We start from the raw sequence: 24,647 nt of genomic DNA, 5'->3' as shown, positions 1-24,647 counted from the left end.
AAGATATTTCTTTAATTGAAACATTAATTTCTTTTTTTTTTTTTTTTTTTTCCCCCTTGGATTTTTTAGCATGTAGTGCCAAAGAAAGGAAAACTCACAGGATCAACAGTGGTAGACAGGTATTTTTAAACAGAAGAAAGTAATTAAAACCAACTATTTTTAACAGTCCTCTGTGTTTCACATGTAACCCACTCCTTGGAGATCCTTGGGTAGTTTAAACACATATGAAAATTGGGAAGCATAATTAATTCCAGCAGTCATTAGCCAATTGTTTCAGGCTTCTGGAGAAAATGCTGGAAATAATGCTTGCTTAATAAAAGGTCTTCAATAGAAGCTGTGGCAGATAAAATTCATGACCATAACTTCCACTAGCCATATTTATAAGTATCATCTCTCTCTGTTCCAACTGTGACTCCCAACTACATCAATGTCAGCCTTGCTGCATTGATAGTGCTTCTTCTCCTGTAAGTTAAATAATTTGCAGAAATCTTCTTCCCCTTATACAGCAGAGACCTCCTATTCCTGGATTTTCAGCTAAATGGAAATGAGAATACCACTTTTCAGCATTTTAAAAAAATAAATATACATGAGAAAATACAAGCCTGTTAAGTATCTCAGTGTTGTGGATCTTTGCAAGGACATTTATATAATAGTGTGCATTTGGCCTGAATGTTTCACTTGATTAGATGTAGGTGGTGATGTTTTTCAGAGCTCCACCATCAGCCCTGGCTAGTTATTTCTCTGCTAATAAAAAAGCAAATGTCAGGTTTCTTTCTGTCCCTATTAACCCCATGCATATTCCTGTTCAGGAATGCATGCCTGGATACAAAACCTCCAGTCCCTCCAGAGTGGGCAGGCTCTCTTGGGAAACAAGACAAAAACAAACAAAACAAAACAAAAAAACACCAAACAACAAACAAACAAACAAACAAACAAAAAACCAAAAAAAAACCCCCAAGAACTAAAAAAACACCGGAACACACACACACACACACACACACAAAAAAAAAAAAAAAAAAAATTCAGACACTCCTCTGTGTGCCATTTAACTCCCATCCTGTTACTCCTGTGGAAATACAAGTTATGGTTCACAAACCACAGTGCAGCCACTGAAACAAGAGGAAGCACCTGGGTCCCAGCACAGCCAGCAAGGAAACGTGTGCCTCATGTCCACTCCAGTGAATGCTGAGAGGCTGCCTGACCTCAGGTTGAGGAAACCCTGTTCCTACCACCATCCTTATAGGAAAAATGACAGTGATCACCCACTTGGGAACAAATTTCCCCAGAGGGAGCACCCGTGCCCACCAATCCAGCATGTTCACAGTGCCAGATTTTCATCTCTTCTTCTGCTGACTGCTTTAAGGAGTTACAAAGTTAGAATAATGCACTATCCTGCACCTTGAATTTTATGTTGTCTTACTTTTTGCATATTACTATAAACCATATGAATTTCAACCATATTTGTAGGTAAAAGCTGGGAAGATCAGACTAAGTAGTTTATTAAGCAGAGGCAGCTAGGATAGACTGTGGGAACCAGAGAGGATGGGTCTCTTCTAATGTTAAAGTTGTGCTTGCACTTCTTTATTAAATCAGAGCCATGTAGAGCCATGTTTACACTCAGTCATCCTGTGTTTTCCCAGGGCTGCCTGGACATTCTGCCGAAGTAGAAAATAATGAAAAATCAGCGTAGCATCTGACAAGACTTAGTAGTGCACAGCTTTTTCTGGTCGCTTGTTTAAAGTCTTTTTCCCCCACAGAAATTAGTAAGGATTTAATTGGTTAATGTTATTGTTCACATAAATATCCGAACTGTCTTTTGTTGCTGGGCCCACCCATGACCAACAAGGGCTTATGAGACTCAGAGTTTCCTCTGTGGTCTCTGGAGATGGATAGCCATATGAAGGCACATCAAATTAATCTAATTTAAGTGTTCCAAATCATTATCTGGAGTGCTTGTTCTCATCTCGTGGTCAGGCGCATACTTTCAGGTCTTCCCCTTCACTTTTTAGTCAATTCTCAGCTTGGAAACAGAAGTTTTCCATTTGACCCTGTGTGCATAGCAGGGGTCTCTATTCTAAAATTAAATCAGGTTTCAGTTATTTGTGCCCTCCAGTTTACTCGTTTCTTATTTGACAAGGTGTTCTCTTTTCACAAGTATTTGTGAAAAGAGAACATCTTGTGCTTTACCTCTCCTATTTCATTTTGTATGTATTCAAACTTTTGTGTCTTCACTGTTTCTCTTCTATATACAGACTGGAGAAAAAAGTACCAGAATGCTCAAGTTATTCCTAGGGCTAATGTCCAGATTTGTTCTTTACCAAACACTACGACAGCAGTACTTGCTCTTGTCTTTACTAAGGGCATAAACTGAAAACAAAAAATCACTTCAGATTTTTTTCTGGGTTCTTCCAGATCTTTCAGCTAAGTTTAAGAGACTTAAGGTGTCACACAGTTCACCCATTGAGAAGGAAAAACTTACCACCAGCCACAACTCATTCTGTTGTGCTTCTTTCAGCTCTTTTTCCTCCAGGGAGAAAATTCTGTGCCTTGGAGATAATCTTCTTTGTCAGTCCTCCACAACACACTTAGAATTAGAATTCTAACAACACTTAGAATTTGCTACACAAATTCCGCTGTAGCAGTAGGACTTTAAAGTCCTCTTTTAAAAGACCATTTTGTGCTGTGGTCCATCTTAAACCTTTTCCTACTCAGTTCCTCTTTTCTTGATCTCTGTTTTGTCAAAATCATAGGATCACGGAGTTGAAGGATCATGGAATGGTCTGGTTTGGGAGGGGCCTTAAATCCCATCCAGTGCCACCCCAGCCATGGCAGGGACACCTTCCACTGTCCCAGGCTGCTCCCAGCCCCAGTGTCCAGCCTGGCCTTGGGCACTGCCAGGGATCCAGGGGCAGCCCCAGCTGTGCCGGGGCCTGCCCACCCTGCTAGGGAACAATTCCTAATTCCCAAGATCCCATCTAACCCAGCCCTCTGGCAGTGGAAGCCATTCCCCCTTGTGCTGTTACTACATCTTCTTATAAAAAAATTCCCCTCCCACTCTCCTGAAGCCCATTTAGGCCCTGGAAGGGGCTCTGAGCTCTCTCTGGAGCCTTCTCCTCTCCAGGCCAACACCCCCAGCTCTCCCAGCCTGGCTCCAGCCCTCAGAGCATCTTTGTGCCCTCCTCTGGACCCACTCCAGGAGCTCCACATCTTTCTTGCACTGAGGATCCCAGACCTGGATACCTGGATGCAGTTGAGTTTTATGATTTTCTCCATCAGACCTTCAAGCCCTTATCTTGTTTGCTGCTGACTCCAGTTGTATTTGTGGTCACACCTGAGCCTCTGATAGTATTTTAGCTTATTCAATATGCTTATGTGGACAATCAGTTTTTTCAGGTAGCTCTTTGCCTTGTGCTGCCCCTTCCTTACTAGGGCTTTTATGCCCTAATTCCCAAGAATTTATGGCATTTTCTTTAAGGATGATACATTTTCAAAATCATAGTTATTTTCTTTTACAATTGTTACTTTTTTTCATCACTGGGAGAACAGAGAACCTATCCACAAATGTCTGGCAGATATTTTAGCAGGGAAAACACGGCCTTTTTCATCACAGCATTACAACTGCACCTTAAAGTCAGTCAGCCAGTCACAGATTCAGTGATTTGTGGTCAGTTGTGCACAGTTCTTGTTTAAACATTTCTGTGAAGTTTTTATTTGTACTATGAGGGGCATTTGATGTGGAGTTCAAAGCATTTCCAAACAAACCTGTGCCAGGAGTGTAAGAAAGTCCCACAACATGGTGCCTGTTTTTCTTGGTAGCTAAGGACAGAAATGACAGTGATTTATGACACTTCTGAAAACCAGTTGAGCCCCAGGACTGCCAAATTAGAATAATGTGCACAGAGAAGCTCTCAAAACAATGTCGTGTGTTTTCCCTCTGTGTGAGTCAGAGCTCCACTTGAGAGCCTACAGCTACTCAAAAACTTGCCTGCTTTTCTCTCTCAGCAAGTTCAGGGGGTGCTGCCAGCTCCAGAAATTCAATTACGGCCATTAGATGTTTTACTTAAAACCCAGTTCCTACTGGCTTGTGACCACGTGAGAACTTCAGTTTCCATTTAGAGAAAAAAAATGAAGATTCTGGCCATCAAAAGGCAGGAATTAAGGGCAAATGGGACCTAAACACACACAACCATCTCACAAAGTAAGGAGGAGGAGAAACATTCTTTGTTGGATGTCAGACAAACATCTACCAGAGTAATTCTGCTGTAATTGGTTTTGCCCTGGGAAAAACTCATGTTGGCTCCAAACAGTGCACTGAAAAAACATTGATTTCAAGTTTTTGTTTGTAATGACAAGAATAGGCTGTGAATGGGACAATGAGATTTTCATCACTATTTTTATCTTTTAAAGAAGACGTCACTTTGGTATTTTTAGTCGTTTAATATGTAACTTTTTGGAGAATTTTCAGAGAAATGCCTTTCATTGGAAAATGCAGTATCTGCAGGATCAAAATCCTCTGCAGGGGACAACATTTTTCTGAAATGAAAGCAAACTCAGAGAATTTTTTACACAATTAAGAGTTTATTATAAGTATCTATCAAAAGAGAGTGTCTTTTCTTTCTCAGTGAAGAAGTCCTCTATGCTTAACAATTTGTTAATGTTGTGCAGCAAAATGAAATCATTCCAGTGTACCAGGACAGCAGGTTCTTCTGAACTGAAACTGGAAAAAATCAAAGAGAGTGTGATATTGTGCCCCCTCAATTGTGATGAAGAACTAGGTGGATGCTGAAGACAGAAAATTTAAGCTGAAATATTAATGTGATCATTTAGAATTCTCTGCAATGAAATATACTTAGACAAGCAGCATATGAAGGGGAGAAAAACCTGATTTTGCAACTGTTCCTAATATTATTGCAGCAGTGACAAAGCAAGGCTGTGCCTTGTGGTGTGAGGCATTGCCTTGCTGAAAGTCCAGCACCTTTGCAAACCAGGCACCCTCAGTGCCCCGCAGGTGTGGATGCAGTGCTGACAAGCAGGGACTGATCAATCATTTCTGGATAGCTTGGCTGCTCTCTGTGAAGCCAGGGTGACTTGGAGAAGTGACTCAAGTGCAGCTCTTTGGCACAGCTCCTTGGTAGGTGCCCAGACAAGAGGATGCTGAGGTGTCTCTGCTGACAGCAGGTACAGTTGGAAGTGGTGAAAGCCTGCAGAGGGTGACAGCCTCTGATGGGACCTGTGCCAGGCAGGGCTTCTGAGGTGGCAGGAGAGGTGGGACAGCAGGGTGAGACAGGGAGGGCTGTGCATCCAGATTGTCAGAAGGGCTGGGCATGGAGAGAAAGTAGAGAGTGAGGTTAATATGTGTGTTTTGAATGAGCAATTGCCAGCTCCTTGGAGGGCTGATGACAGGGCAAGTTGACTGAGGAGGGGGAAGCTCTGCCCCATCACATGCTGGGACCACAGGAGAAGAGGCTGTGGCACATCCACAGGCACTGCTGGGCTGTGAGTTTTTATTGCTCACCCCTTCAAAAGGAAGTATTTCAAATAATGTCTGTCAGTAGGAAAAAGGTAAACTGGATTTGTTAAATAAACTCTCTGACCAGCGCTAACAGCCCTATTGGCTTGCTGTGTATTTCCCTGCAGTATACACCCCAATTTTTTTTTTTAATTAAAAAGCCTGAGGCCTCTATTTGAAGTCAAGTGAGGATTTTGAAGAATATCTCTTTTGTCTTACAGTTGACTGGCAATAAAGTAGTGAATTAGAGTTAATGAATCAATATTAGCTCCCACCAAACCAGAGCAGTTACCTAGGCAGGCAACAGGGAGAAGATCTGTCATACCACTGAGAAGCCTGAGAAACACAAATGAAAAGTCTCCAGTTCTGACAAGCCATCTTCTCTCTTAAATTTCACAAGTGTTTCAGTATTCTTTTATATCTTAGTTTTACATGCATTTCATGTGAAATGTGGTTTAATAATGTGGAAAGCCTTAAGGGCTACTAAGATGCAACACCATCAGGAAGCTTTATTGATAAATAACCTTGTGCTGGTGAAAGCAATGACACCCTCATTTGGTAACATTTTCAGCGTTCAGTGCTGCAACCTTTAGTTAGAAATCATCCCTGTTCCTTTCCTGAACCTGCCTTCAACAAGGCTGAATGTCGAGATACTGGAAGGAGATTTGAAAATCAGTGGTTGAGATTAATCAGAACAATTTAAGAGTAATGAAAACATTTTTTTATCTTTATGATGTTTAACAAGATCTCCCAGAGCAATGCTTATTGCTCCTCTCTTTTTAAATTTTGACAGATCAGATATATCAAACGAGTCATAGAATCACAGGATAGGCCAGGTTGGAAATCCCTTTTGTGGGAAAGCAACACCAAGGAGATTATCCAGCACCTTGTCCAATCCCATCTTAAAAACCTCCAGAGATGGAGACCCCACCATGTGTGTAGGGAGTTTGTTCCAGTGTTTTATTGTTCTCTCTGTGAAAAAATTATGTCTTATTTCAAGATGAAATGGTTGCTGTTTCTTATTAAAATAATTTAAGAGCGATAGATAACACAAGGAAGATGTTTAAATAGTCCTTTTATTTTCTTAAAGTGCTTAAGCCATTAAAGTGGTTGACCATTTAAACCTTTAGCTTTATCACATTAAATTTAAAAGCACCCTTTTAAATTTACATACACTGCAATCACACTTTTCAGACTGCAACTCCCCAGAATTTGGGCCCTGTAGTTTTCCCTTGTTTTGTCTCATGGTCTCATAACAAGAACATAAGAAAGGTGACTGCTGGTGGTGTCAGGGGGTGTGAAGTGAGTGTAAAAATGTATGGGTATGGATGGCTGAGACTCTTGCAGTTTGCCATTAATAATCTGCTCCTTTACCAGGTATGCCTTTGGTTTATGGCATGATTACAATCTTAACACCTTAATATGTGTCTCCAAGTTTGCACACATCCTCTGAACTGGTATTTTCTTGTGCTTTCTTCCAGGTGTTTTGATATGCAGGAAACTTCTGCCCCTTCCTTTCAGTCATTACACTTTTCTCCTGTTCTCACGCGCACTTAAATGAAACCATGATTTTGCAATTCTCTGTCCCCAGTCTACCTTGCCTTCAGCCTTTTTTCCTACATCTTCTCCCTATCCCCTCCCACAGCTGATTTTTCCCCTCTCTCCATGCTCAGAGACTGCTGAAGTCAGTGTCTGTCTGCTCCCCTTTACCCTGGCTCTGCTCCTGTCCTGCTGCAGGTGTGGTTCCCACACCTGGGTCCTCCCCTCTGTCACACCCATGGGTCCTCCCCTGTGTTCTAACCTTTTGTTTCTAAGAAGAGATGACTGCACAGTCATTTTCATCCCCAGCTCTGCACCAAGGCTTAGGGTGCACTTTCAATCTGCAGCCTAAAGCCAATTTAATAATATCAGCTGCTCTGCTGGAAGAGGCAGCCCTGCTCCTCTGTCTTCAGTTTCCTCCCTCTGTGCCCATCTCTCGAGGTGTTAGCTAGTCTGATGACAATGTCTTTGTTTTGCTTCATTTTTAATTCCTCAGGTGAATTTTCCACACCTGACTGATGCTGCAGTGGCACAACAGCTGTGTCTGATGCAAAGGGAGTGGTGGCAGCCTTTGGGGCTGGAAGGTGGCGTGGGGCTGAGTTCTCCTGTTTCTGTCTCACACACCGACTTTGCTGGACTGTGAAAAGCCTCTCTCGAAGCAAGAAGCAGGGAGGTGAATGGCTGGCTGCAGATTTTTCCAGCAGAAAATGTCCTCAGTTCCTGGGTGGAAGCACCAAGATAGGGACAACCCAGTGGAGATTGGAGGAGGGAGTGGAAACGGCGTGGAACTTCTCACTGCTTCCTCTCCAAAAGCATTCCACAGTAGCTTAGGTTCTATTTATTCATTTGGAGGTTGTTCATTAATGCTTCAAAGCAAAGGAAAAAGGCAGAAAAAATTGTGTTATTTGAGACCATTGCTGATTTTTGAAATATCAGGCTAAAGAAAGTGAGAGCTGTATTAACAAATTGCTTTTCAGAATGGGAATGTAGATGAACTTTATTGACCTATAATATGATTCAAGTTAATAGCTATAATTTTTTTTGTGTATTTCTATTAGTAAATAAAAGATTTTTTTGACATGGAAAAATGTAGTAATACACAGTGAAGCTTTGCTGGTTTTGAAATATCTTTTTCAATGTACCATACTTTTCCCTTGTTTGCCACAGTTCAAGAGTATGCTCCATTTAGTACAGAATCCTTCAGATTCATTTTAATTAATGTGTTGTGGGCCTTTAAAATAAAACCCATTACATTTGTTATTACCTTTTAAAACAGAATTAAGTCATTTGCCTCAGTCATGGAAAATGTGAGCTTATCTTGAATGTAAATTAACTGCAGTAGTAAATAGCTCTGTCTGTGTGTGTTTCCTTATGTGGGTTCACATGCTTTTAGCTTTAATTAAGGACACTAATTTTACTTTTGGAGAATTATAAATTCCATGCGTCAGAACTTTAAGTGGTTAGCATTAAGATATGCTGGTTACTATTCTATTTGAAAAAGAGAATTGAATAGCTGATCTTTTGTCATGTAAAATCTATATGCTCACAGCTGAAATGTTTGCAGCCTTTGTTCAGGTAGTATTCTTTACACTGAATAACCGCTTTTATGACCATTTTCTTAAATTACTGTACATTATATTCAGTTATTTCTTTGCTCCAAATGCAGTGTGTGACATTAGATCAGTGACAACAGCAAACTGTGGGGGGAGATGTCCCAATTTGGCTGTGTCAGTGTGAGCTGTTGCATTGCTGAGTGTGTAAAATATTCAACATGGAATTTCTGTGGGTTTCAGTGAGAAAGCAACACCACCTTTGGTGTCTCTGGGTTAGCCAGAAGGATGACTTTAATTTCTTTAAAGCCCCAATTTAACCAAAACAGTGAGTAACAATCACTTGGGCGTTACCAGCTTCCTCATCTGGGACTCTGCAGCACATTGTGTAGAAATTTTAGCTGTATGGGTTTACTTAAGGGAGCTACCTCTTCCTTTCATGACACACTCTCAAAGGATGACATCATTGTGAGAAGGGGCACTTTTTTGGTAAAGGAAGCAGGATTCTTGAAAGGGAAAAAAACTGCTCATCATTCCAAATTGCTCTGAAGGTCAGCAATTGTGTCGCTGCTACAGCCAACCTTTCTGCTGAGACAATCCTGCCTCACTTCTCAGCAGCAGCTCTCAGCTCTGCAAAGTTATTGAAAATCAGGGCAAAATCAAGCTGCAGGAAAGCCAGCAGCCTGCTCATTAAGCTTTCACATGTCTCTTCATCCTCGTTATTCCAAAGGCCTTTATGTTATTTTGAGATGACTTTTAAGGCAAGCTAACTAATGTGGGTTAGGTAGTGGTTATAATTTCTTACTAAAATCTGTTCAGTGATGTTATTCTGGGGTTATTTTAATGAGAGCTGGACATAAAACGTGTCTTGGCTGACATTACTGAACTGCATCACACCAAATCACAATTCCTGCATAATGCCTTTTGGAAGGCATCCTTCTTCAACCTTTAGAATTATAGCAATAAAATTGCACATTACTTGTTTAATTACCAGTAAGCCTATGGATTAAAGATAGATCTATCTGCCCACTCTTATTCTGCTGTGTCCATGCAAAGTATAAGTCTAAATCTGTTTTTCTAAGGCTGCCAGCCACCAGCTATCTAGTAAGAGATTACTAGATAAACTGCATAAACCAGCTGAAGGAAGAGAAGCAGAATCTTTTACAAACCTTTATATTTTTGGCAACAGAATTGCTGTCATGTTGTGCTAGATTTCACATCTAGGCTGTATTGAGGCAAAATTGGGAAGTAGAGGAAAATATGGAGAAAGTAAATTAACTCTGAAATCTTGGCTTTATGATGAGTTATGTAAATGATGTTAGGGATGTTTTTGTTGTCGTCACAGTGCACACTAAAGAATACAAATGAAGGAAAAATAAATCAGTATGAGTGCAATATAATTTGCAAACTCTACTTCTGCATCCAGTGCCACCTGTAGGTTAAGATGATTTAAAGCTGCCTGTATCATATTGATGGTTTGAGGAGATGCTGTCACCCTAAAACTTATCCTTATTTCTTTTTCTCCCTTCCTTCTGCAGACAGACAAAACAGCCTTCTGTGCCCCAACATTTGCTGTTTCCACCTTGTTCTTAGGCAGATTTTAGGAGTCTCCTTAGACTGAGGTCATATAAACACATGTCAGTGTTGATCATCAGATAATTAATTATATTTACACTCAGTGCAAAACCAAATCTTTCACGTCTTCCTCTGGCCAAGCCAGGATTCCAGGCTCTCTGCTTTGTGCACAGGCTGAGGCAAAGTTACAGCAGTGGATGCAAAAGTGAGATAATCACTTATGTTAGGACAGGAGAGAAGGGTAGCTACAGTTTCCAAAGTAAACCATATTTATGGTGTGACTGTTCCTTCAGATTTCTGAACATTTTTAACCTCCCCAATACTTTATCCTTCTCACTTTGCCCTGGCAGAGGTACATATTTCCTGTCCAAGCTGAGCCATCCTTTAAAAATGCTCCATTTTTTAAAATGTTCACAGTTTTACACAGTCCCACAAAAAAAAGAAAAAAAAATTAATTGGCAAACTGAACATAAGCGTGAGAGCACAAGCAATTGTTGTGGAAAATGCTGCTGGCTGATATCTGGATCACAGGGATGAAATTCCAATGTAGAAGTGTGCTGAATAGACAAGGCAGAGAAACAGGTTGTGCCATTTCAAGGTTTTCTTCTGAGGTTGCCACAGAGGAGCCAGGTATGATCCCGATAGTGCTACAAATGAGAAGTTAGGAGTCCTACTGCTTGCTTACTACCCTCAGATAATGTCTAAATTACATTTTGAATGGTTTGTATTAAGGGAGATATTTCATGCACCTTCACACACCTGCCAAAGGAAACATTCCCAAAACAGGAAAAGCATCAGTGAGAGGAACCTCTGCAGGAAAAATCAGGTTTCCATGGTCGTTTCCCCTCTGAGTGGGGTGGCAGAGGACCTGCAAGAGGGACACCTGGTACAGAGTGTGTGGCACACTGCTGCATGTTCTTGTGGGAGCAGCAATTCAGGGCCCCCACCTCCAGCACCCAAATGTAAGTAACAGATTCTGTGGGCAGACAAAAATAGAAGCACACTAACAAGCTGGCAGGAGCATCTCTTGAGTTGCAATGAATATCTAGAATTGCAGTTATGGCTTTTAATCAAAATTAGTTGTTGTTTTTGGTTGGGGGTTTTTGTTTAGTTTCATTGGTTTTTTTCCTGAAAGGCTGCCTTTATTTACACTGTTTGAAATGGATGTAGAGTTTGGAACTGAAGCACACGTAAGTATTAAACATAATTATCATCAAGTCTCCATTTTCAAAAATGTAAGATGCAGCTTCACAGCAAAGCAAGTCAAGGCTATGGAAAATATTTTAATTATATTGGCTCAGAAAAAAGCTTTTTTGAAGGGCACTAAAGGAACTTTTCTGTTTAATACCTGGAGATGCAAATTCACCCCATTACCAGTGCTGCAGGAAATTACTTGAAATACCGATGTTTTATGGTATTTATTGAAGAATTTTACATTATTTTCTTACAAAGGCATTTGTGAATCATAATATTTTCAAATCCAATAAGAGTATTGGAATTTGCCATGTCTGGGGGTGGAAGCCAGGATATGATGCACTCATTGCAAGCCCTACTAGAACTGACCCTATAGCATCTGTGAAACCCAAAAGTCACACCCAAAAACTTTATATGCCCAAAGCAACGTTAAGGGGACTATATGAATGTAACCCTGAAATCCCAAACCCTCCCTGGCTAATGACTGGTGGAATTCACAGGGCTGTTTTCCTGATTCCCAGCTTGGTCAGAGGCACCTCAGGGTTCTTCCTTCTTATTTCCTGGCTCCTGCTTTGACCTTCCTGGAACCAGCTCCTAGCAGAAACACTGCTGCCTCTGAGGTCCAGCTCACTGTGTGGCAGCAGCATCCAGCTTTTACATGTTCATAAAATGTCTCCTGGGATTACTTCTGGTTCATTTTTTTAAAATCCAATATTTACTTAACATAAAATGCATATAAAGTGATAGGAGCCAACCTCCCTTTCCTTAGTAGTTCCTTAATTTATAGGATTTATGGATTTATAGATTCTCACTCTTATAGGATAGTTTTTCCTCTAAGAGATTAATCATTCATTTTGTTTTTGCAGACTGGCTGGGTTTCATAGAGCTGAGTGGATAACAATTTTTTTTCACAATGAGGATCGTTTAAAGGGAAGTGTGTGATGACGAGTTTCTTCCTGACAAAAAGGTACTCCCAGGAAGAACACCAGATTGCCTGGATCACAGAGCAGCAGCGCTGCAGAAATTTGTTACTGAGTCTGTAACACCTTGTGTGATCTGAGAGTACTTAAAGTCAAAATATAAAGCTTCTGTCCAATATTATGAAACCTATGTCAGAGATCTTCTGGGAATGCAGTTCAGCGTCTTTTGTAAAGTCTCATCATGAATCTTCCAGACAAGGAGGGGTTTCCAAACCTTGTGAATTATCCTTCCAGAGATTGCTTCCTGTAGCAAAGGGGCCCTGGGACACCCTTTGTGAAGCTCATCTAGAGAAACAGATCCCAAGGGAGAAGAACAAGGAGCTGGAAAATCCTTCCTGAAACATTTTCCTGGAGAGGCATATACCATGATGTGAGATTAATGGATTCATAGAGCAGACAGCTTTGTGATTTTACTGAGGTGTGTTCTCTTGTAACACACTCTGCCAAGAGATGTGCAGGCAGCTGAAATAATGGTCACATTCCCTCAGAAAGTGTGCCATACCTGTGTCCCTGGATTGCTCTGGCTACCTGCAAAGGACAAGGTTCCGAGGAAGGCATGAATGGAGGTTTTTATGTGACAGCAAATATTGTTTATATTTGTGCATGATGCATTGGAGTGGTTGCCTAGAGCAGAGGCTAGACAGAGTTAAGAGAATAAAGTGGGTATTTATTAAAGGCCTTAACAGATGCACCTTAGGCAGTGAAAAAGCCTTGCAGAGGCTACACCTAAGATGGATGGCGGTCAGGAGTTTTTCACACAATTATCAGTTTTGTCCATTTGCATATCTGGGTTAATTCTCCAATTACAGCTTCAGGTAATGAAGTCACATTCCCCCAGTTTGCTCCTCTCCAATTCACTTTTGTTTATAATTTTTGGGGCCTGAGGCAGAGGGTGGCCTTGGTTCTCAGGCCTGGAAGGATTGATATGTCTGTCCAAAATGTGAAGAGAGCCTACTAACACTCTACATGGTGTTCAGAGCTATACACTGATGCAGCACAGCACCTGAAAAATATAAAAGCTAAAATCTTAGAGCATCACATAAACCGTGAGAAGCCAGGTGGTGAATGGCCCCAAGCCAGACCACCCAGAGGGTGCACAGGGGTGTCCACAGAATGACAGTCTCTGCACTGTGGTGACCTGGGTGGCAGCTCTGCATCATCTCTGCAAGCACAGTTTGTCCTGTTACGTGCACAAAACCGCAGTCCCACGCTCCGAGAGGTTGACCCTGACAACCACAACGCAGCTGACACAGTTGATGGTTAAAAATAAAAGATGCCTCCACGGGAAAATCCTCATGGGTCAGAAAAAGGAAGATAGTTCTGGTGAGCTTCAAATCTATTGTCCATAGGAGAAGTCTGAAAGAAATATGAGAGAAGAATAATATCCCCTATTCTTTCTCTGGTCCATGAAAATATGGAATATCTGAAAACTGAACTTCCCTGTAAGAGGACAAAGTAAATTACTAACCTAAAATAGTTTGGGGTCTCTGTGTGAGAATATACCTATTTGACTGCTTTTAAGTTGAAACTCTCAGTTAAAAAAAACCAACCCTCATATTTTTTTATCACTCAGACTGACATTCTAAAACTGACTTCATTTTTCTCATGGGAAAGGGAAACAGGGACCTTTTTACTTTAGTCATGTATTTTCCCCTCAAAATAAAAAGCAGCTAGATCAAGGGCAGCTTTAGGACACAGAAACAAGTAAAGCTCCCAGGGCAAAAACACCTAGAGAGAAGTTCAGGAGTTAAACAGCAAATGTTACTGACTATACCTCTCCCATTGCATGGTCAGATAATTTTCTAAATAAAGTACACCACTGGCATCCTATCATCCATTCTATTTTAAGGTAAGGGATTGGGGAATTTGTCTGAAAACCATAAATTGCCATCAGTATTCAGAATGAGTGATACAAGTTTTGTTAATTGCAGTTAAACAGAGTACTGGTAACAATCAATAGAGTAGAAGAGAGAAGGATATTTTTTGTTCTGATTTTTCAGAGATATGGGAATACCCTGTGGGTTTTTACTCTTTGTTTTTGTTGGTGGGTTTTGGGGTTTATTTTTTTTGGTACACCTTTTGATTGCTAATATTCTGCTGAAGAATGTTTCAGACAGGGTGGCTGCTGTACTCAGCCAAACAGGATCCTCTGCAAAGCTTCAGGTCTGAAATTATAGCCTTGCTTTAAGAAAACGACAGCACTGTGAGCTAATTGCTTCTTACACAGAAAGAGGATTTTCAATTGAGTTTGTGGGGCTTTTTTTGTGCAAAATTCTAAGCCTTAAAAATGCAGATTTTTAACTTATGCATTCACCATTCCTTTGACAGTCCCTGATCATTTATGCTTAGAAATAGAAGTGCAGAAGAATGGAAACTGAAGATTATTGTAACTGCCTCTAACTGCTGTGGGAGATGGTTCAAGTTCCTTCAAAATTAGATGAAGGTATCCCCTTTCAGTGAAATTGTCTAATTTTCTTCATTTATTTAATAAATCTATAACTGTCTATTATGTCCTATATAAGAGGGCAAAATACTGACATCAGGCTTAAAAATAGCAATAATTAAATTAATGTGTACTGACTATCTTGTTGTGTATTCCCTGTTTCTGTTGTGGAAAGTATATTACAGTTCATCTTTCACTGATACCAAAAAGCTCAGTATAAAACCCATTTATTGAAATTTTCTGCTGCAAATATTGTTTTGGTGTGGATTTATGCCTGGTAAGATAACAAGTTTTCAGCTTGCTGATTCATCTGGATGTCAGCCATATTGGTGCCTCTAAAAGATTTAGCAATTTTGGTTTTGTTATTACAAGTACACATTTAAGGTATTTGCTGTGGAGAAGGGTTGCAGGGCTGGTGTCTGTTGTACCTGCAAATGCAGTGAGTAATTCAAGCTTTTAGAATAACTTTGACTCTTTTTTATGTACAAATCATCCTCACACACCTTACGTAGATGAATTAAAAATAATTTGTGTGCACATTTACGCATTAAAGGGGAGTTTGCATTTTAAACATTCCATAGTGCATTCAGTTAAATGGCATTGGGGAGGGTCTGCAGAAAAAAATAACAGATCCATTTCTAGCACTGTTTTATTATTGACATTAAATCCATCAACTTCCTTTAACAATGCCAACAGCTGAATAGTGCACCAAGAGGCTCTTTTTGCACAGAGATCTGTCTTTAAAAGCTGTTCAAAGAAGGGGAATATGTGCCTGCAGGAGGAGGGCAATTTCAGCCTGATATCAAATTTCCAAGAAGAAAAGGATGAAGCACAGGTGAAAAGGGCAGTGCTGGTGTACCCATTTAGACTGTGCAGCAAAGTACAGTACAGGATACCTTTTGGAGGGATGTAATTTAATTTGTTAGCCTGGTGTTTTCTGTAATCAAGTCTTGTTTGGTGAAGGTAGGTTTAAAATGTTAGTCACAGCAACGGAGGTGTGAGTGAATGGAAACATCTTTGCCCAAATAGTTTGTGTACAGATGTTTGAGCCTGAAGAAACTTGCCATGTGTTTTTGTAGCTAAGGAAGTGAGTAATCAGTGAAACTAGTATGGGTGGTATAGGAAAATCATGCACATGGTCTTGGCACAGCTGTGTGCTTGCTACATTCCACGAGATATTTCATAATGGAAAACCAATTGCTCCACTAATATAGGATACCTGCATATCAGGATTGTGTTGTGGAGCACCCAGGGATGTCACGGGACTGGTCAGATCCCTCCAGTCCTCAGGTGGAAGAGAAGGGCAAAAGAAGTCCCCAGGCCTTAACTTAAAAGAGAGAGAAGAAGATCTTCTTGGGTGTGTTTATTCCTTAATTGCAATTTTTATCCACCAAATTTTGAAAGGCCAAAAAGTATAAGTGGTTAAGTCAGCAGAGCTATACAAATACCTGCACTGGTAGAATATTTCAGTCTGCTTAGCAAGACTGCAGGCCCCAGTGCCTCACATAGTTTTCTCCTGATCACATTCCTCCTTTGAACTTGCTTTTTTCGAGGTTTATCTATTTCTTAATTTAATATAATTAACATATAATTTACACAGCCCATTGTGCAGTGAATGCCCTATCAAGAAATAGCAATAAATGGGTGCTGCGAGTCCACTGTTAATATCTCTAGTTAAAATATTTGCTTTGAATTCATGCACACATACATTGTGTGTGCCACATTTCAGCCTGGATGCCTTCAACAGTTTCTGGAGTTACCAGTATCTCACTATTGTTAATCTATGTGTACCTCTGATTATATTGAGGTAATTTATGGCAGCTGAAGGTCAGCTCCAGAACTTATATGTCTCAGAGAAATGTGTGGTGTATTGCAGCAACATGGCTGGAATGATACACGAGTATGAATAGCTATTATCTCTCAGGTGTTTAGCCTGATCCCAAAAGGAAAATAACAGACTACATATGCTTATCACTGAGTCATTAACTACTTTTATCTTTTTAAAATCAGGTTTCTTCAAAACTGGAAAGATATTGTGTGCAAAACTTTGTGTATTCTAAGTTTTGCCATTTAAAACCGGTGTATCAAAAGCTGATCTTTCCTGGCACTCACAGATTTTCCATGTGCTGCACTTTTCTCCCATGGTTGTCAACTGCATCCAGATAATGCCTTGGAAAAAATGCCAGGAAAACCTTTTCTGAAACAGCTTTGGCTGTGAAAGCAAGCACAGTTACTGTCTTGTGTGATTGCAGCTTCAAGAAAGACTTCTGTGTAAGATGTGTGTATAATGCTTAAGTAACATTAAAGGCTGTGACATAATGCGTGTGCTGAAAAGTTTCCTGTAGCCAGAATACCAGAGGTCTTTTAGAATTGGTCACCACCACCTTTGGCCACAGTGGTACACTGTCCCAGTTTATATCTTTCCTCTTTTTGAAGAACGATGTTCTTTATCACCAGAATTCTGTATTTCCTTCACCAGGTGACCGAGTCCTCAGGGAAAAAAAAAACAAAAAAACCCCAAACTTAATTAAACTGATTATTCCTAAAGCTTTATCTCCTTTTATTAGCCAGTGCTCTGCAATTTTATCAGTTAGTGGCTGAGCCATTGTTGTTACTGAGGGTTATAAATCTTTACTGCCCCCAGTCCCATGAAAGAGTGGTTGTAATCCTGTGACTGTTTCACCTATCCGTGCTTCAGGCTGCTTTGTGTTCTATTTCTTTTCCTTCCTCCCACTCCTAAGACAATGTTCAGCTGACATAGCCCTGTTCTTTGACCGTTTTTGAGGCATTTATTTTCCTGGGAATAATTTGCAGGTAATTTCAGAGGCGCCAATGACCAGGCCCAGACTGCCTGCAGCATCCAGTTTCCTCCTTCCTGCTGGAGGGAAGATCCAATGTGCGAGAGTGGAAAAAGTAAAGGTAGGCAGACAGCCAGACAGACATTTTAGGGAGCAGACATGCCAGGCAGGCAGTAGCACAGCATATGCTCTGCTCTCTAGAAACAGCCAAGTTGAATCCCAAATCCTGGCAATTCTCTTGATGTGGAAGATCTGGTGGTATAAAAAATATTTTCTTGCTAACTGTGTCTGTAAGCCTGACTCTGGTTTTAAGTAAGAAGAGGAAACGTTTGACCTTGAACTAAACTACTACTTGACTTCAAGCTTCCTTCCAAAAATTTTTCTTATTTCAAACACAAGTTATTTATGCCTCTGGATAAATGCTGCTGTGCTACAGGCACTGAGTGGCTGGTGCCTTCCTTTGTGGGGGGCACATGAATTTTGTCAGCCTGCAGCAGATCCTGGTCCATCCCACATCCAAACATTTTTGGTCATTGTGTATGAAACCACAGCTACATTTGCTTTTTTATCCTCTCCCCACCAGCTTAGAGGAGGATCAGCTTAGAGGAGGTTCATCCATCCTGCTGCAATACTCTTGCTTAAAGGCTAGAATTATGGAGGTTTATTTAGCACCCCGATAAGAAATATCCCAGGATGTCTCATTATTTGTTTCTGTTTCACATTTTTCCAAATATTGCAGGAGTTGCAAAATTATTTTAATTAAATACAGAAGCAAATTAAGTTCTTGAAAGTAGATTAATGACTATTCTCACTGTGAAAAACATAAAATTTTGTGTTAGCAGAACACTTCAGAATCCACTGGAATATGTACTGTATGTGATCTCTTACAAAAAGCTAAGAGACACTAGAGTACACAATCTTTTGCACAGCCTTTCTTGCACTAACAACAGTCTGTAAAATAAGGTATAATTTAGCTTTTCAAGCTCCACAAGGCTCTTCTATCTCTATATCCAAATGCAAGTGAGGAACTGTCCCATTCCATAAGATTGAAAGGTCTAGAAGACATCCAGAAAAAAATTCTGTTTTCCCATGTATTCAATAAGATGCTTTTTCTTAGCATTAAGCAGTGATTAATATTAGCAAATCATTGTAATCTTTGTTGCAAGTAAGATATGTAATTATTTTGGCCTATCTTTGTCTTTTCCTGCCCAAACTGATTTCTACTAAGATAGATTTTTTTTGCTTTGTTCTTGCAATAGCATACGCAAATGAATTTCAGTCTTGCATGTGTTTCAAACCCTGTGTTTCCACCAGTCTGTTTATTTGGTGAACTGAGTCTGTTTATATGACTGAAACATTGCTGCTAAGAATCCACAAGTAACCACCACACACCTTTATCTATAAACGTCTTTGAAAGCATTTCTATGAGGAAGATCCATTCCTGGAAGTCACTGTAAACAAAAACCTGTCTGCAGGACAGGTCAGGGAAAGAAATGTTTTTAAAGATTGCTTAAAATTTAGTCGATCTACTTGTAGTCCAAGTGGATATTTGCAAGCATTGGTGAGCAGCATTGGAACACTATAGCAGTAACAGCATCTCTTGTCCTGCCAGGAGGAAAAAAAAACCACACTCTGCACACAGATGGGTCTTGAAAAAGTTCCCAGTGATGCCAGGCTTCTTAAACATCATGAAGTGGGGAGGGAAGGCACATGCTGCCTGTTTTCAGGCAAAGTTTTGGATGCAGCTGTTTTGCTCATCCTCTAATAACACCAAGCCATTGGGAGGTTTTCCTTTGTGCTTTGGCTGGCAGGCTGCAAGGGAAGAATCAAAGCCAGCCCTGTAGCTGGTACAGCTGGGGCTGTGCTGACTCATCCCAGCCGAGGCTCTGGCTCTAGCTGTGGCACTTGGAGTTATTTATTTCCCTTTGCTGCATGTCCCGTGTCCATCGGGTAAAGGTTGCCGCTATTTGTAGCAGAGGCAGTGAAAGGAGGGGTGGCTCTCAGCGGTGGCTATCACAGTTCACAGCAGGGCAGCCAGACCCCAAACACAGCTCCCTGATGAGCTCACATAAAGGAGCTGGGCTGTGACTTGTCACCGCTGAAATTTGAGCACAGCTCGCTGCAGGGGTGATAACCTTTGGCAGAAGGTAACCTGGGCAGGAAGGGACAAGAACACAGCCACCTTCTCCAGAAGCCAGGAGGTACTGGCACTAACTGCATCTCTGTTGATGCCAGGGTGCCCAGATCATAACAAAGCAAAGCTTTCAGATTTCTTCCCAAAGACAGTGACAGTGTGGTGTACAAGAAATGTTCCTGTTGGCTCACTAAACGCCGCCCAAAGCCATGTGTTGACAATATTTATGCAGGAGCCGTAGCAGCGTTTCTCCCACTCGCCTGGGATTTCTCTCCTCTGTCAGGTTCTGTTTATTTGAGGGCTCCATAAATGTTGTTTTCTTTTAAAAGAGAAAGACGTTTCCTTATAATCACACCCCAAAGGGGGAAGTGACGACTCTGATCAAGGAGATGTAGAACAAATGCTCAAGTGAAGCAATTTGATTCTTGTGTAGAGTATGGAAGTTGCTAACTGAGGACTATTTTGGAGAACTTGGCTGGCCAGCATCTCTGGTATGTTTGGAAGCATCCTAAGGAGATATTTTTGTAAACCACTGGGATAAGGCAGTCTGTTAAGGGTAATTTAATACTGCTGGGCAGTCACTTCAAGCCAGCATATCTGTGGATATTGCTAAATTGACTGTAGCAAAGATAGGAAATTCACACCAGTTCCCCCACTGCAGCAGAGAATTTTTCCATCACACTCCCAAAGTCTAGCAGAAGCTTTCTGAAAACATGATGGTGATTCAGTCTTGTGACACTTCACTTTCTCTTTTCTACTCTTGAGAAACCAGACCACACTTTGAATGGAAAGATTATTATTCCAGCCCTCAGAGGAGTTTCTGGCACATCACTACGTCTCACAATGATATGTATTTGCTCTGGAAAGACTGAAATATTAATAAGATTGGAAAGGGAGGGCTTATGTGCTAATGCAGCTGTGCTCAGACAGCTCTGCGTCACTCTGCTACGGGCTTTTGTTTATTCTATCAGTTTCTGTAGAAAATCCTGTGCAACTTTTACAAATTCTTTTTGGAACTAAAATTTCTTGATGTAATTAAAACAAATATATTATACGTGCTGCAGAGTTGGAGGGAATATGTGCTTTTTACTATATATTTTTTTTTCTTAAGTACCACATTTATGTTAAGTTTCCTCTGTGTCAGTACAAGGAGTTCAAGTGAAAGGTTTACTCTCACCCTGGAGAGATAAGGCCAAATGAGGACAGGCTACAACTCTTTATTGGAAGACACCAGGGAGCAAAGCTCTTTTACTCCAGTGAGGATTTCAAGAGTTGTATATCTCAGCCATGACCTTTAAATGAAAGTGCTGGACTAACAGCAGGGAGCTGAGAGGGGATTCTGTTCTCAGTGACGTCTGGGGTTGTGTGTGAGAACAGCCCTGATGCTGCTTCTGTACTGCAGTCAGTGTTATCCCAAAAATGGGTCGTACCCAGAGTGCAAGATAAGTAGATAGATAGATAGACAGGCAGATAGATAGATAAATAGATATTTAGATAGATAATACATAGATGAAGAAGAAATATTTATTTACTCCCTGCACAGAGATGGGTGCTGGGGTAAATCCACAGAGCAGCAGCCTCCCTGCACGCCTGCTCCCCACTTTTGCACCCTTCCAACAGTGAGTGATTAACATTTCCCCTGCAAAAAACAATATTGAACTACATTCATTGGTTAAATATTTTCTCACCTTCATTTAAATACCACTGATTTTATCCCTCATGCTCTGTGTGGAAAGGGATTATGTGACTAAGGAGCATCTACAGCCAATGGGTGCGAACTTTGTGACAATGGCTACAGGTTAGCAGGAAAGTTCCACCCAAAATCTTGCTTGGCCTCATCAGCTGCTTGTTCCTGCTTTATCTCCTTTCTTGGTGTATTTATGGTGCCATCCTCCTGTGCTTCTCACTTTTTTGGGTAGATTTATGGCGTTGTCTTGTTCTCAGGTCTCCTCAGTAAGACCTTGACCCGTGGTTCCATATTTCTCTCCTGCAGAGAGAGCAATTTGATTCTTCTCTGTCTTACACACACAACGAGAGGTCTGGGTGCAACGTGTGTGGGCATGAGCTGACTCCAGAGCAGCTCACGTGTCAGGAATGGCACACAGAAATCCACAGCTCGCTGCCAGAACCACGCAGGGGTTACTGATGGGTATGTGTTGGACCTTCAGGGAAATGCACCCACCCTTGCCACACAGCTGGCAGGATCTGAGCTCCCTTTTAAAGGAAGCATCCATCATTAACAGCTGACTGGGAGAGAAAAATAACCCATCAGTCGACTGGCGCAGCTGTCAGCAGGGCAAACTTCTTTTCTAGAAACCAGAGATGGGGTTTGTGAGGATGAATGGACATGAATAATGTTCTCCAAAAGAGGATTTCGTGTGAATTAATAAAACAGTTCTCTTGTTTGTATTTTTTTGTGAACTTAATTGTCTTATTTGGGGTTTTTTTGTGAATTTTTCTGCTGTGAACTTTGAGACAATGTGTAATGCTTAATTTTGACAAAGTGGCCCACGAAGCATAAATTAATGATCTTTTACCACATACAGCCCCCAAAGGAGACCTGGAGGTACCTGAAGCGTGGCTGCCTGGCCTGTGAGCCTGTTGGGATGGGTACAGAAGGATTTTGGCGATTTAGAGCCCTACAGAGAGGTATTACACCTACCCACATGAGTTGTGATCTCATGGGATAACTTCAAGGACTCTAGCTAAGGAATTATAACTTCCTCTTTGATCTGGAGACTGTCTGGTAGGACTTTATATTAAATTTGGCTCAAAAATCAACAAACATTCCCATGTCAATGACCACAGAGAAGCAGCCCCCAGACCCCCACAAACCGCATGGAAGAAGACAAAAACCTTTGATCTACAGCAAGACTGGGATTGTGGCAGTGACCTGAATTTTCTTCAACACAGAAACTGATTTTTTTCCCAGCCTTGTTTATTTAAATATGCTTAGTCATATGTCTGTGCTTATGGCAAATGTTCTATTCACACTGATGTCGTCTGCATTAAAATAAAGCTTTTGGTTTCCCACCTTGCACATCCTGTTCTCAATGCTTCTGAGGTTCTACTGCAGAGTTTTGGATTCTCTTAATAGACAGATTTGGTGAAATTTCTGCAGCATTAACATGTGAAGCTGCCACGGCTCCTCTACTTTTGTTGACATTGCTCTAAAAGCAGCTGACACCAAAGCAATTTCTCTATTTTCCCCTCTTGGCACACCCATGAACAATCCCCATCATGCCCTTGAACATCTGCATCATCATCTTCATGGTCCAGAAGGAGCATCAAGGAGTGAAAGGTCTTTCTCAAGACAAAGCAGAGACAAAGAAGGCTTTTAATCAGTTCTAAAGCAGAATGTGTGAAGTGTTTTCCATATTGAAGTGCTTAATACATGTATGGTCAATTTCAAAAATTTTTTTTCCTTTTTTTTTAGGAGCAACGTCACTGGTTGTTAAGCTCTACAGTTCCTATAAATGCCACAGTGTTGCCATGGTGACAGTATGCTTTCACAAGCTTTCAGATATAGCAGAACATATCTTTATTCATGATATTTGGCTGCTACTTTAGTCTCATAAGGCAGGCATTATATATATATTACACCATTGATAGCACCACTTCTGTATTCTATCACTATTTTTGGTTAGGCTTTGCCAACAGAATGAGATCTTTGGTTTTTTGCTTTGCTTTTTTATTTATTCTTGCTTTGGACAGGTTTTTTTACAACTTGAAAATTGTCCTTTTTTCTACAGAATCTCATTTTGAGGTTTTCAGAATATTTTCATTAAAGCCTTCTAATCAATTTGGATAGATTTAAAAAAAAAAATCTCACTTGTGCAAAGTTTAACCCTGTAAAAAAAAAAAAAAAAAAAAACAAATCTTGCTGGTATTTTCTGTGTTTTGTCTTTTACAAGCAAAGTTGCATAACCAGAAAGGAGTGACCACAAAGCATTACTGTGCATGGGGCAGTTGTGTAAAAATGATATTCCTCCTCTGTTTACCATCTGGATTTCCTGGTGCCAGAAATCCAATGTGCCTGTGCACTGTACCTTGCTGCTTTTCTTTATTAAACATGATTAGCACAAGGCCATTATTTTTTTTCTCCTCCTACCTTGTCATTTCAGAGTGGAATGCCATAGAGTTTTATGCCTTAGCACTAATTTTTTTCCCTGTAGTTTTTCCTTCTGTTTAGGGTTCCCAGTTCTGTCTGCCTGTTGCCAAAGCTTTTCTACTCCTATGAAGGGTCACTGCCAGATGTAATCAAGCAAGAAGACACTGCAGTGGCCCAGGTAACAAAATATAAAATCAGCGTTTTAAATCTGTTGAGGAGTTGTGATTTTCATTTCATCTTTCCTTTCCCCTGTCGTTTACAGGCTACCTGGTCAATATTATTATTTTTTGTCATTGTAATTTCTTACTGTAAACATAGAAAAATCAGTTCCTTTAGTGTGCAATCACATCCATTAACCCTAAGTGAGTTGTGCACAAAAATGCGGCTTATTTCCCTGAGATACTCTGGTATGTTGGCCCTACATATCTCACTGGCAATTATTTTAACACAGTGTAAATTTACCATATGATGCAATGCTCTCAGCTTTTCTGAGCTTCTCTCTGGACCATATAGAAAATGGCTGTTATTAAAGTAGCATAATGCTTGTGTACAGATTAATGAAAATTAAAGGTTTGAGTTGAGCACAATATAAAGTTCTGTGGAATTTCAGTGATTGGCGTGTGTGTTGCTGGTTACGCAGCAGCAGGCACACAAATAATAAACAGAACCACAATTTGCTAAATATATCCTCAAGATATATTGACACAGATGGAGAAACTTCTTGCCTGAAAGAAAAGGATAAAGCAGAAATGCCATATACAGCAGTATATCAAGACCAGGAGGTCTCCGATGTGTTAAGGAAATAATTATTTAC

The 24,647-nt window shown here is 40.6% G+C and overlaps 1 long non-coding RNA gene across 2 annotated transcripts; it reads left to right on the top strand.

The window, feature by feature from the left end:
* The first annotated feature begins 14,051 nt into the window (after window positions 1–14,051).
* LOC121351862 lies at window positions 14,052–24,404 on the top strand. 2 transcript variants are annotated; one of them, XR_005954851.1, is made up of 4 exons: window positions 14,052–14,196; window positions 14,676–14,790; window positions 17,605–17,709; window positions 22,269–24,404. It is a non-coding gene; the product is annotated as an uncharacterized LOC121351862 (long non-coding RNA). The 2 variants fall into 2 exon arrangements; XR_005954852.1 differs by lacking the exon at window positions 17,605–17,709.
* Window positions 24,405–24,647: the final 243 nt, after the last annotated feature.

Source organism: Pyrgilauda ruficollis, unplaced genomic scaffold (genome assembly GCF_017590135.1).
Source record: "Pyrgilauda ruficollis isolate IOZ18807 unplaced genomic scaffold, ASM1759013v1 scaffold177, whole genome shotgun sequence".
Lineage (NCBI taxonomy): Eukaryota > Metazoa > Chordata > Aves > Passeriformes > Passeridae > Pyrgilauda > Pyrgilauda ruficollis.
This window is presented reverse-complemented; position numbering and strand designations above follow the sequence as displayed.